General features: G+C 39.2%; 1 protein-coding gene and 1 long non-coding RNA gene across 2 annotated transcripts in view; one reads left to right on the plus strand and one right to left on the minus strand.

The window, feature by feature from the left end:
• The window catches only part of FRAS1 (Fraser extracellular matrix complex subunit 1), a 485,111-nt gene that overhangs the window by 70,932 nt on the left and 399,850 nt on the right, over positions 1 to 14,329 (plus strand). The window lies entirely within an intron of this gene.
• LOC138164817 (uncharacterized) overlaps positions 2,368 to 14,329 on the minus strand; it is a 12,305-nt gene continuing 343 nt past the window's right edge. The window contains exons 2-3 of the long non-coding RNA XR_011169194.1: positions 5,180 to 5,333; positions 2,368 to 5,095 (exon numbers count right to left, since the gene is read on the minus strand). This is a non-coding gene — a long non-coding RNA (uncharacterized lncRNA). The remainder of the gene's footprint in view (positions 5,096 to 5,179; positions 5,334 to 14,329) is intronic.

Consider the following 14,329-nt stretch of genomic DNA (forward strand, 5'->3'; position numbering starts at 1 on the left):
AGCCACTTTTAGTGATCTTTGTATGACTGTACAGAATGGGAAAGGTACTCTTCAATCACAGCCTTTATTTCTCACAGTCACAGAATTATAGAGTTGGAAGGAACCTCAGAAGCCGTTAGCTACAATCCAGAGCAGGAAAGATTCTTATTCTACCATACCTGACAAATGGACATCCAGCCTCTGCCTGAAAATTCCAATGGGGGAGATTTTTTAAATTCATCTATAAGAAGGGGGTCACATGACTAGATAGCAGTTAATTTGAAAAAAATGTAGGTGTTTTAGGGAATTGTACAGTCCAATATAAGCCAACCACATGATGTTTTATTTAACAATATTTTTGATACTTTTTTGTCTTTACTTTTTCTCCTAATTATTTCAACAACAAGCCCTCCCCTCATTGAACCTATGTAGTATGTAAAAGAAAAGCAGTTGAGCAAAAATTTCTGATATGGTGACCCCATCTGATCCCGTATATAATATTTTACCTGTCTCTATCATGGGAGGAGGTAAGTTTTGTCTTCTGTTCTGCAAAACCTTTTTTGGTTTTCAGCCACTTAGAGTTTGGCTTCCATTTAGGAACCTTTGAATTTTAATTTTTTTCAGTCATTATGTATATGGTTGTCGTGGTTCTGCTTTATTTTTTCCAGATTAGTTTATATATATCTTCACACTTTTTTCTCTGAGTCTCTTGGACTCCTCATTCTTTACTGCACAGTAATGTTTCTTCATATTCACATACCACAGATTTTTCATCCATTCCATAATAGGTGGGCACCTACGTTGTCTCCAGTTCTCTATTGTGACAAAGAATGCTGCGATGATTGATTATTTTGGTATATATTGGACTTTTGTTTCTCTCTTTCACTTCCTTGGGGTATATGCCGCGTAGGTAGGGTTACCGGGTGAAAGGTTGACCTTTACTTGAATAATTCCAAATTGATATACCATTTCACAGTTCCACCACTAGAACACTAAAGTGGTTATCTTTCTCACAATCCCCTCCATCACTGACTGTTGCTATCTTTCATCACTTTTGACAATTTTACATGCCGTGAGGTAGAGCCTCAATGCTTTTTTGGTGGGTATTTCTCTTATTAGTGATTTGGAGTTTGTTTCCATATTCAATAGTTTATAATTTTTCTTTTGAAAATTTCCTCTCCTTTGATTACTATCAACTGTGATAGTGCAGGCAAAAATTAATGCGATTTTAGGCTGAATTAAGCTAGAGCCATGAGGAGAAGGTTGAGGGAAGTGACATTCTTGATGACCTGTTTAGACCTTGATGGAGTATCCATTCTGAGTTGACATTTTTGGAAGGTTATTTGTTACCTCTACTACGTGAAGTAAGCTTTTACTCATGCTCTCTGCTCAAACACTAGTAGTGCTTGGATTCCCGCTGAGGGAAACCCATTCTTCGACGATTCCGACTTTCCATAGGGTCCTATGGGTGACTCTACTGTGGGGAGCGTACATTCCTACTCCTCACCACACTAGCTCCTGAGCTCCCATTTACTCAAAATCAGTCATCATGACACTCTAACTCTTAAACACAAAATATTCACTCAACAATGAGGCAAATGGAGGAACGATCAGACTATCACAAACCACCCATGAACTCGAGTCATCCTTTCCACACAGTGTTTGTGAGAGAGTGTATACTTATAGAAGCCTACCAAGGAGGCATTTGGCTTGTGCAACAATTGTTTCCATTTTGTCTGACTCTTTGTGACACTATTTGGGATTTTCTTGGCAAAGATACTGGAGTGGTTTGCCATTTTCTTCCCTATCTCATTTTACAGGTGAGGAAAACAAGGTTAAATGACTTTCCCAGGGTCATACAGCTAGTAAGTGTCATCTGAAGCCAGATTTGAGCTCATTAAAAAGTCTTCCAGAAAAAGGGGGCACTCTATCCATTGTACCATCTTGAAGCAGAGCTACCAGAAAGACAGATGAAAAACCTTTCCTCCATTTCTCCCTTTCCTCGCAGAGAGGGAAGTTGAGAGAACCTCTCCTGCTGTCGATGGTGCTGAAGGGCAGTAGCTCAGCCTGACAGCAGAGATCAGCTTTTCTTCAGCCAATGCAGAAGGTAGCCCATGGGCTCCCTGCACCATGGCTGAAGCCTCCCTTTCAGCTGTCTCTTCGGCAGCTGCCTTCACAATCACCACCTTCCTTACTGACTTCTTCTCCCTCCTTCCCCCCCCCCCCCCCCCCCCCCCCCCGTGCCTCAGATCAGGTAGACAGTAATTCATCTTTCTTTTAGGATGCAAAACTCTTGAAATCCACCTTCTGACAGGTCTTTAATCTTGCCATAGTTGCTAAAGTTTTTTGATTTATAACCGTGTCAGTTATCACCTTTAATGCTCTAAAAACAGTCCCATACGAATAAGCTGATGGACCACAGTGTCCTGAAGCCTCTGCCATTTCTCTGCCTTCAAACAGGTCTGTTAATCTGGGGACTCTTCTCTATTTTATCTTCTTCACAATCTGTCTCTCCACTTTTTTATCTATAAGACTTTTTTTTTTGCAAGTGAATTTTTATCAGTTTTTCATACACAAAGTTCTTTTTCTGCCCCTTTGAGCCCCAAATGGTTCCCATCTGAAAGCAGCAGTACCTTATACATGAATCTGCTGCCCTTTAGAAGAGGGCAGCCTGGGTAATGGTGAAGGGCTTGAGATCACCCTATAGGAATGATTGAAGCAACCTGGAGGTGTTTTGCTTAGAAGAGAAAAGACTTGTGCTGTATGTGGCTGAGAGTGCAATCTCTGAGTGTTTCACGGGCAGAGGAATTAATCTTGTCCTTCTTGACCCCAGAAGGAATAACTAAAAGCAATGGGTGGTAGTTTCAGAGAAACATATTTTTAGTATGATATAAGAAAAAAAAATTCCTAGCTTTTTGAGCTTTCACAAAGTGGAATGTCCTTTCTTGGGATATAGGAGCTTTTCTTCTCCAGAAGTCTTGAAGCAGACGAGATTATTGTTCAGGTATGAATCGAACCTTGAAATCTGTTTCAATTCTGAGATTAGGTGATGAATAAACATTTTTGAATAAGAAAAAAAGATCCATGATGCATTTATTAAATTTAACTCAGCTCCCCCTCGTTAAACATGGAGCCATTGCTTGAGAGCTACACCCAGGTTCAAGCTACGCTTGAGTTAGCATTTATTCAAAACCGCAGCTTGTGCACCCTCACCTTTTTTTTAATCATACCAAGAAAAGACACATTAATTCACAGAAAAAGTAATTCCTTTAACTAATAGCAAGGTAAATAACAAGGAAAATACTCCCATCCCGTGCAGGGGCACTAACTCTCCCAGATTTCCTTGCTGCTGCTAAGAAATGGGACATCTGCCTAGTACTTGTAGCTAGCTATGGTAAGTCATGTTCTTAGGTTTGTATTGTAGCTGAATGCCCTCTTTGCCTTCGAGGACATCATGTGCTCATTCCCCAAAAAGCTGCTGCTGTTTTCTGCTGGCCTGCTCAGGTTGTCTGGAGAGCTATTTTCTCCACTGAAAATCTGAGCTACTTTCCTTTCCCACTGAGCTATAAGCAGCTGATGTCATCTTCTGGGCTGTTTTCCCCACTGCACTGCAGCCCACTGGCTCTCTGCTGAGCCAATCTGGCTCTCTTGCCCTTTCCTGATGATCTGCTCGCTGCTCTCTCTGCTCTTTTTCAGCTCGTAGATGGCCTCTCTTTCTACATCTAATCACCTCTTGCCAGCCAGTTTAGACACCGAGTTCAGGTCTGTCCTTTGAATTGCCTTGTGTTTCTTCCCAGTTGCAACTTCTTCCAATCTGTTTGCTATTTGAGTTGGGGTGAGAAAATGACTTCCTTCATGCCCTTTGGTGGAGCCATGCAAATTAACTCATATTTCACTTGGCAAGACCATCAGGGTATTGTGACTTGTCACCAGGAGCTGGTGACTTGTTTTCTTACAAAAATAGACAAGCAAATACAAGTTCCTCAATTTTTAGAGTATGTTAACCCTTCCATTTCTCTAATACCACATAAGGAGAATTATTGGCAAATAATCTGTGGCACTACAAGATCAAACAGTGATTGTTTTCAGTATAGCATGCTTGCTTTGCATTCTGTTTACTAAGGCAGGAAAATACAGATGTATTTTAGGAAAGTTTTTACCACCAGGGTGAAATAGAAAAGTTTCTGGATTAGCCTGGAGACTTAATTATCCAGAGTACTCCTATCTTCAAGTAATCTGGTTAATTAGAGCTTTTATCTTTTTCTGGTTACTTAGATAAAACAATAGCAAAATAACAGAAAAATGTGTTGTTTGCATAGAGCTAATTCTGAAGGATATTATTAAAATATTCAATCATATATATGTGTGTGTGTGTAATATATACACTATGTCTACATATATATCATATGTACTACATATAATCATATATATACACAAATCTATTTGGAGTTTGGGGGAAGACTTTTTATTTACCAGAAATCAGTTTTAAAAAGGTCTTGGCATCCTAGAATTTATTATGTTCAATATTGTGCTGAAGAATTAAGCTTATATAGACAGCTCTCATTCTTGACAAGCAGGTGGTCTTCTTCAGTGGAATAAAAAACATTTATTGTGTAAGATAGACTACCTGATTCCTACTGCCTGAAGGTCAGGTAGCTTTCATTTTCACCCTTTCCTGAGAGTTCTCTAGTACCATTAAGGGGATTTGAGGATATTTAGACTTTTTGCAAATGTCTTCAGCCCCTACTGATGGTATTCTCCTATGTGTAAGGGTTTTCTCTTACGCCTAGTTCCGTTTAATTACAACATTGGCTTTTCCAAAGAAATAATTACTTTAAAAATGTAATCACAACATACAGGCTTACTCCCCCAAGACATGGGAGGTCTTCTCCCTTATCCCTCAGTCTCTGAGGAGAGGGGGGGATATAGTATTGGTTCCTGTTTCCCAGTTCCAAGTCCAAATAACCCATCGGGCCTGAGTCCCAAGTACCTTGGCTTCCCAAGGCTTCTCTGCCAAACTGGTTGGCTCTCCCATCCCATCTGGTATCTTCTCTCCAAGGTCGCCATGGCTCCAACTTCTGGGTCTAGTGGAGGTTATTACCCTTGGAGCCTGAAGCTGAGAAGGACAAATGACAGAGAATAGAAACAAACATCCACAGGCCCATTTCACAGAGCCAGGATAAAAATGTGGTAGTCTTACCAGTTCAGTTCATGGCATCTATGCGGTGGGTGAACTGCGATCTTCATCCTGTAAGCAGGATAGAACTTGAGCTAGAGAGAGAGACTGTCCCATCAGTTTTGAAGATGAAGCCATTTCCAGGTAGGCAGCCGATCAAAGAAGGTTAACCACAGCCCTGTGGCAGGAGACACAGGGTACCTCCGTGTTAGGCTGTCTGGATGTGTTCCAAAGGCTGTGTAGCAATTAAATGCTTATTATGTGGAAATCAGTGTGTTAAGTGCTGGGAATAGACGAACAAGGCAGTCTCTGTCAAGGAACTTATTCCACTGGGAATCAGGGGTGGGACAAGACATAGAGATTTCAATTGCAAATCAGATGGAAAGGCCCAGTGGTCCTTAGGATATGATGACAAGGTACATGGTAAGCTACCTTCCTTTGGGTCATTCCCACTAACTAAAACTTACCTGTTTTGCATGTTGAAGCATTTTACAGTGCTGAGGACTTTGGTGGGAAGAATTCTTTAAATTTTTTTTTTTTTTTAAGTAGCTCTGGCTGCGGAGAAGGCAGTTGCCTGGTCCCACATGTATGATGCTGCTGGCATGGGCTGAAAGCAAGGATGGGAGTGTGTTTTGAGCATTGTTAAGGACTGTTAAGGGGTCCCCTGAACTTTTTTTTTTGAGTTGCCATATTTTCCAGAAACACTAGACGCAGAGCATGCAGGAGGCTGTTAATGTGTCAAGAATGAAGCTCCCCAAGCCTGAGCTGACATAATGTGTTGTTTGCATTCCAGGCTTGCCTCCCTGTGTGTCCTTGGGACAGTCACCAGATGGTCTGCACTAGGACCCTGTATAGATAAGGAGACAATCTGATTTTCATAGTCTAGCCCAGGAGTGGGGAACCTGTGGCCTCAAGGTCACATATGACTTTCTAGGTACTCAAGTGTGGCCCTTTGATTGAATCCAAACTTCATAGAACAAATCCCCTTAATAAAAGGATTTGTTCTGTAAAACTTGGACTCAGTCAAAAGGCCATGCCCAAGGATCTAGAAGGCCACATATGACCTCAAGGCTGTAGCTTCCCCACTGCTGGTAGCAGTTCCCAAGGGAAAAGAATGTGGCTTTTGCCATTACCTTGTTCCCCCTCTTTGGGACAGGTTTTGTCCTTTTTCTACCTTGACTTCATATTTCCTCTTCTCATACCATTTTCCTTCCTGGTATCTCCTCCTTCCTTTGTCCTGTTATAAATTTGCAAACTTCTGTAGGAATTGTGAACTCTTTGGTCTGGCTTTGGCTTCTCTATACATGTTCATTTTTTGGGTAATAAACCTAGTTTTTTACGTTAAGTTTTGTGAAGTTGTGATTGCCTGTTGACAGGGAGGAAGATGGGATAGTTTGCTTTTCCTACATTGCTCTTTTGTTTTTTTCAATTTTATTTGAGTGGGAAACATTAGCTGACAAAGAATCTTCAATAAAGTTTTCCTTTTTTTTTTTTTTAAAGATTTAAAAAAATGCTTTTGAGCCTGGCGTTTTTGGATTGTGTATTGAAAAGTATCCCGTTGTAGTGTGTGTGTGTGTGTGTGTGTGTGCTTGTTGTGCAATCAAAAAGCTCATCATGGCACCTCATTAAAAACAACACATTTTATGGCTTTAATTGAGTAAACAAAACATGGCTTATCAGTTAGGAGACTACCATGTTTGTAATGAAAATATACAACTGAACAGCTCCTTTCCCAGGATGAAAGCAAAGACTTTCACTGCTGGTAATCTTTTGGCTATAGTTAAATGTGTTAATTTGTTTATTTGCTGTCTGATCTGGTGGGAAAGACTGGTTGGAATCCAGATTCTTCCATCTCCTAAGTCACTGAACTTCTTGAGCGTGATTCTTACTCCATGTAATCTACAAGATTGTCCTGAGGATCAAATGAGATAAGAAATGTAAAGGGGACTTGAAAACTCTAAACTTGGGTGCCCATCAGTTGGGTAATAACTGAACAAATTATGGATTATGAATTTAATGAAATCTTATTGGACCTTAAGAGATGATGGATTCGGAGAATTCCAGGAAGATTTAGGAACTGAGGCACTGTGAATTGAGGAGAAGTAAGAAAACAACTTATACAATGATGACACTAATGTAAGGGAAAACAACTTTGAAAGATTCCAGAATTCTGCTCAATTCATTGACTAACAGTCACTACAGAAAACTGTTGATGCAGCGTGTTTTCCGCTAGTTGGAAGAAAGATGATGGACAAGACGTACAGAAAGAGATACACATTTTCATGGCCCACGTATGTGTGTGTTGCTTTACTATACTTATTGGTTATAAGGAATGGCTTCTGTTTTGGGGCAAGTGAGTTGATGGATTGTGATAGTGATTCCCCTCCCTCCCCAAAAAAAGAAGCAAAGAAAGGAAAACATAACCAATGAAACATAAAAAAAAAAAGAGATCTTAAGACATGTGACTTTTTTTAGAGAAACTCATTGCAAAGATTTTCCCCAGTTAACTATTACCCCTCTAATTTTATTTTTTTATTTTTTTGCCCTTTTTTTTCTTGGAGGGCCATTGGGATTGTGACTTGCCCAAGGTCACATGGCTAGTTTTTGTGTTAAGTGTCTGAGGCCAGATTTGAACACAGGTCCTCCCGACTCCAGGGCCAGTGTATCACCTAGCCACCCCAACCCCTCTAATTTTAACTGTGCTGTTTTTTTTTTTTTGGTGCCAAAAACTTTTATTTTGTGTGAAAAATTTTATTTTTCTTTTTTTCTATGTTTATTTTTAGTTTTCAACATTTATTTCCACAAGATTAAGAGTTCCAAATTTTCTCCCCATCTCTCACCTCCCCTACCCCAAGGTGGCATGCATCCTGATTATCCCTTACCCTCAACACTTTTAAATTTGATGCAATCAAAATTAGCCATTTTATCTGCTGTGATTGCTATTGTTTGGCCATGAACTCTTTTTCTTTCCTTAGTTGTTTCAGACATTTACTTCCATTTTATCTAATTTAATTATGCTGTGTCGTATTATAAGCAAGTCATATATTAACTTAGGGTTATCTTGTTGTATGGTATGAGGTGTTGGTCTGAATCTAATTGCTATCAGACCACTTTCCAGTTTCCCCCGAATTTTTTTTGTTGAACATTGGGTTCTTAACTGTCAAAATTGGAGTTATTGTATTGGTGAAACATTGCCAGTTTCCTTATGTTATGTGTCTAATCTCCCCTATTTATCAACTTTTCTATATATTTTTGTTGTTGATGATGTTGTTATTCAGTCATTTTAGTCATGTCTGAATCTTCACAATCCCATTTGGGATTTTCTTGGCAAAGATGCTGGAGTGGTTTGTTTCCTTGTTTCCTTCTCAACTCATTTTACAGATGAGAAAATTGGTGCAACCAGGGTAAAGTGACTTGCCCAGAGTCACACAGCTGGTAAGTATCTGAGGTCAAATTTGAACTCGGGAAGATTAAGTCTTCCTGACTCCAGGCCTGGAGTTCTGTCTGTTTACCACATTGTTGCCCTTTCTATTTTTCAGTCAGTACCAAATAATTTTTAGAGTTACTACTTCATAGATTGCTTAAGACAGCCCCCTTCCTTTCTACTTTTTTTTTTTCATTATGTGGGGATTTCCAAACGATGCCTCTTCCAGATAAATTTTATTATTTTTTCCCAACACTGTAAAGTCATTCTTTAGTAATTTGATATGGCACTGAATAAATAAATTGATTTAAGTAGAATTGTCATCTTAATATAGTGACATAGCCTGTCCAGGAGTAATTTCTCCAAATATTGAATTTTTTGTCTGTTTCTAGAAATAATATTTTATCGTATATATTTTGTTCCTGTAAGGTGGATTCTTGAGTATTTTATCCTTTTTGTAGTTATTTTGGATGGAATTTCTCTTTGTCTTTGTGCTGGGTTTTGTTTTTAATAGATAGAAATATTGATTTATGCACCTGCATTTTGCATCTTGTAACTTTGTTGAAGTTATTAATGATTTCAATTAGATTTTTAGCTTCTGCTTAAGGGTTTTATAAATAGGCTGTTATCATCTGAAAAAAAGAGTTTTTTCCCCCTTTTAACCTAGAATTATTACTTCTATTTCCTTTCTTGTTTTATTGCACTAGCTGACTTTCTAGCACTATATCAAATAATAGCAGTGATAATGAACATTGTTGTGTCACCTTGGATCCTAGCCTTTTCCATTATATTCAATTCTAGTTCTTAACTTTAGATAGACCCTAATTATCTTATTAAGGAAAGGTCTATTTATCCTTTGCTTTTTACTCTTTTTTTTTAAGACCAGAAATGTGTTGAATTTTATACAAAACTTGGTTAGCGTCTATTTACATTGTCACATGATTTTGAGTGTTGTTGTTATTAATATGATCTATTGTGTTTATAGTTTTTCTTACACTGAGCCAACCCTGTATTCCTGATATAAATCCAACCTGGTCATAGTGTATAATCAGAAGTGTATAATGTTTTGTTGTGGTCTCTTTGTCTAGTGATACTGCATTTAATATTATTCAGTAAGGCTATTGGACCATAATTTTCTTTCATTGTTTCATCTTTCCCTGGCTTATTACAGTTGTATTATAGAAGGAGTTTGGTAGGGATCTCTTCTTGACCTATTTTTGCAAATAGTTTATGTAAATATTGGAATTATTCTTTGTTTGATAGAAATCACTTCTAAATTCCTTGGATCCTCTTTTATGATTTCTGAGGTTGAATGACTTAAATTCTCCATTTTGTCTTCTTATTAATATGACCGTCCTATATTTTTATAACTATTCGTGTAATTCATCAGTTTTGTTTTTCATATAACTGGACAAAATAGTTTCTGATGGTTTTCTTCGTCTTCAGTTGTTCTGAATTCTTCTTTTTTCGCTTTTGATGCTGAGAGTTTTGTTTTCCTCTTTTAAAGTGAAACTAGCTAATTGTCTCTTTTTCTTACGTTTTCCAAAAAAGCAGTTGCTAATTTTATTCACCAATTCAATACTTTCAATGCTTTTCATTTGATCTCTTTTTTGATTTTTAGGGGTTCTTAATATGAGGGTAAGAACTAGTTTGTTTCTGAACATTTTCCAATAACTATTTCCTTATAGTTTCCTTTGTAAGCCTATATATTTTAGACATTTAAAATGCATTATTCTGAGAAGGGGCTCATAGGCTTCACCAGACTGCCACATGGGGGTCCATAATGTATAAAAGGTCTCCCTGAATTAAATCTTGCTGCTTATTAGTTCTTAGCAGTTTTGCTATCCAGGGCAAATGACTTATTCTCTCTAAGCCTCTGATTCCTCATTGTAAAGTGGGGATAGTAATAGATTTGCAATTCATCTTACAAGGTTGTGGGGAAAGTACTTTGTCAATCTCAAAGCAGTCTAGGAGTTGAGGGGAATGATGAGAAGGGATCTCTTTTCAGGATATGGGACAAATCCTAGTCCTAATAGCCTGCCTGTGGGGTGAGGGAAGTCAAAGCAGGGTAGAATTCCTGGAGGTGTGAGTGTGGAATTGGACTCAGGAATGGTGGAGAAGTGGCTGCTTTTTTGATGTGTACCCGCATGCCCTGCTATTTTTGTCATTCTGAATTGCTTCCAAGTGACCACAAAAATGAGAAGAACTTTTTGGTGCATAGTATAGTGTGCATAGCCCCAGAGTTAAGCCTGAGCTTGTGGGAATCCCCCGTCTCTGCCTCCTCCCTCAACACACCAACCATCTAGGGCTGCTGACAGATAAGGCCACACTCTTGTCATGTTCAATTGGTGACACGGTTCTCTCAAAATAGCATCGGTCGTTAACATGAAACCACGGCAGTCTTGAGTGACAAAAGTCTGTATTACACATGGAAGGAGATACATGGAGAATAACTTATGATGTCTGTGTGGATGCCGGCTTTCATCTTTGTACCCTGGGCTCCTTGGGAAGGAGGACAATGTTCGCTGGCATGTTGACAATGATCTCTGGGTTCAGGAAAATCTTCTCTTGTTTTGTCTTCTACAAGTAGATTTTTCAGACAGGTCACTGACTTAGCAGCTTGAAGAAACTTTTTTTTTTTTAAGCCAAGTTCCATTCCTAGCTCTCTACTCAGTTTGCCAACACAGCATTTTCTTTTATAGTGTCACGCAGATTTATTTCCTGGGAAGAAGTTGATACTTATTGAAAAGAAAAAGATCCTCACTGCCTGATTTTTTTTTTTTTTTGCACATGGCCAATATGGGAATTTGTTTTCCTTGATTATACATGTTTGTAACTAGAATATTGCTTTTTCTTGCTTTCTTTCTGAGGAGGGGGGAGGAAGTTTGGTTGGAAGGAACAAATTTTGATTGGGAAATAAAATAAAATTTAATTGAAAAAGGAATAGAAAAAATCGTGACATATGTCTGGTCACAGACATATAATAATGAATATAAATGCACTATCTTGCATTTATCCTTATCAAAGGATAAAGGATTTTTGCTCACAAATAGAGACAACTAGGTGGTGCCATAGTGCATAGAGCCCAGGGCTTGGAGTCAGAAAGACCTGAGTTCAAATCTAACCTCAGACACTTATTAGTTGTGTGACCCTGGGTAGGTCACTTAACTTCTGCCTCAGTTTCTTAAATGGCAAAAGGGGGATAATTAGAACACTCACCTCTTAGAGCTGTTTTGAGGAACAAATATAATAATATTTGTAAAGTGTTTAGCATGGTGCCTGACGCATAGTAGGAACTTGAAAAATGTTTCTCCTTCCCTTCCTCTCTCCTTTTTCCTTCCTTCTATCCTTCCTTCCTTCCCTCTCTCTCTCCCTCCCTCTTTCCCTCCTTCCCTCTTTCCTTACTTCCCTCCCTCCTTACTTCCCTCCCTTCTTCCTTCCCTTCCTCCCTCCTTCCTTCCTTCCTTCCTTCCTTCTTTCCTACCTCCCTACAAATAGGGAGACACTGTATACATGAATCAGTACATACAAGATAAATACAGAGCTGAGTCTTAAAGGAAGCCAAAAATTCTACAAAAAGAAGGGAGAAGGGAAAAGAGTATTACAGGCATATGTCAGAATAAAAGCCTGGAGAGCAGAGATATGGAGTATTGTGTGTAAGCTACAGCAGGTAGTCACTAGGGCTAGAGTGTACAGTGTATGGAGGAGAGTAATATATTAAAAACCTGGAACGATAGGAAGGAACCAGGTTGTAAGGAACTTTCTTTGACAAGCAGAGGAGTTTGTATTTGGTCCAAAACATAGTGGAAAGTCATTGGAGTTTACTGAGTATGGGTATAATGTCATCCAACCTGTGCTCCAGGACAGCCATTTCAGCAGATGGGTGGAGGAAGGACTGGAGTGATGAGGCACATGTGGAGTCCATTTAGAAGGCTATTGGAATAGTCCAGGGAAGAATGGTGAGAGCCTGAACTAGGGTGATGGTTGTGGTAATGGGGAGTGATGCTGTAGAGGAAGAAGCCTTAATGAATTTGAGCAGTTTATTGGTTATGCAGGTGATGGAGAGAGGGGAGCTGAGGACGCCATCGAGATCATGTTACCTGGATAACTGTAGGGATAGCAATACTCCCTATGGTAATAGTCATGAGGGATGGGTTTTGGGGAAAGATAATCAGTTCTGTTTTGGACATGTTGATTTGAGATGTCTAGAAGAACTCTAGTTTGAACAAATGTCCATTAAACAGTGGGTAATGTAGAGCTCGGGAGAGAGACTAAGATCGATAAAGCTGAGATTCATTGCATTAGAGGTAACAGTTAAAATCATGGGAGCCAATGAGTTCACCAAGAAGGCTCACAGCAAGGCCATTAGAGCTGGAAGAACTTCTAGAGATTTAACTCTACCTCCCTTAAGTTTACACTGGAGGAACATTGACCTGCTTTGAGTTAAAAATTTAGGCATAATTCATATCTGTCTAAAAACTGCACTAGATACACTTTGGGCTTTTCAATGTAAGGCCAAGAATTTTACTTTTCAGTATACCTAAAAAGGGATGTTCATGTTTATGGAGTCACTGAGGTCTTTAAAAATTCTATTCATATTTTTATTTTTTAATGCAAGATCTCACAAAAGATTTTCTCAAAGATAAGATATAGAAAATTCAGGTCTTCAAGACTGACGAATTATCTGCTATGTCGCTTGGCTGCCTCTGATATCACGTGGAACAATGATTATCCAGGCCAAGGAAATTAAGAAGGATCTATCAGACAGGTAGAGGAAGGACCAAGAGAGAACACTTGTCAAAAGAACCCAGAGAGGAGAGATTAAGTAGCCAGGAGGTCAACAGTATTAAGTGCTACCGAGAGATCTAGGAGGCTGAGGATGGAGAAAAGGCCATTAGACTTGGTAATTATGAGATTATTGATGACCTTGAAGAGGGTAGTTCCAACTGAATGAGGAGTCAAGTTTAACAATTAGGTTGGGAAATTGGAAGAACAGTGATCTGTCTGCTGAAATAGAGAAATTTGCAAGAAGGGGTAAATTTGGGAGAAAATAATGTAATTAAAACCCACCAATGCCTATTCATCCTATGTTACTCATTCCCAAAGGAAAAATGAGAGAGAGAGAGAGAGAGAGAGAGAGAGAGAGAGAGAGAGAGAGAGTGTGTGTGTGTGTATGTGTATGTGACTTACAGTGGCTACAATCCATCACTGTAGCACCCACAGATATGATGGTCCAGGAACAGTTCAGGCATTTTGGGAGGAGGTAGTGGTGATGATGGTGGAAATTTGTTTCCTAGGCTGGCTTGATTAGTTTTGGTTTCATCCTCCCAGCCTTGAAGGACACTGAACCTGGTATAATCCACCAAGGTGAGCATGGAGAGCAGTAGGCAGTGTTAAAGGGGCTGGTGTCATTCCATTGGAGACAAGCCTATGATTGACTGCAGGAGGGAGAATAGACCCTGTCACCCTCTGATTGGTTGATCACCCACCCTTCGGGGTCATTTCATGCTCACATTTGGAGATCACTTCTTGAGAAGGACAATGAATGATGTGAAAGGTTAGTCAGTCAACAGACATTTATTGAACACCTGCTACAAACCAAGCACCGCGGTAGCTACTAGGGATACAAAGACAGAAAAGAAATGAAAGTCCTTGCCCCCCCCTCCTTAACACTGCCTACTGCTCTCCATGCTCACCTTGGTCATAAATGCCAGATAAAATATGACAACACAAACAACAATATACTAACC

This window comes from Petaurus breviceps, unplaced genomic scaffold, assembly GCF_028583685.1.
Source record: "Petaurus breviceps papuanus isolate PSGF00001 unplaced genomic scaffold, PetGlider_PUasm1.0 126, whole genome shotgun sequence".
Lineage (NCBI taxonomy): Eukaryota > Metazoa > Chordata > Mammalia > Diprotodontia > Petauridae > Petaurus > Petaurus breviceps.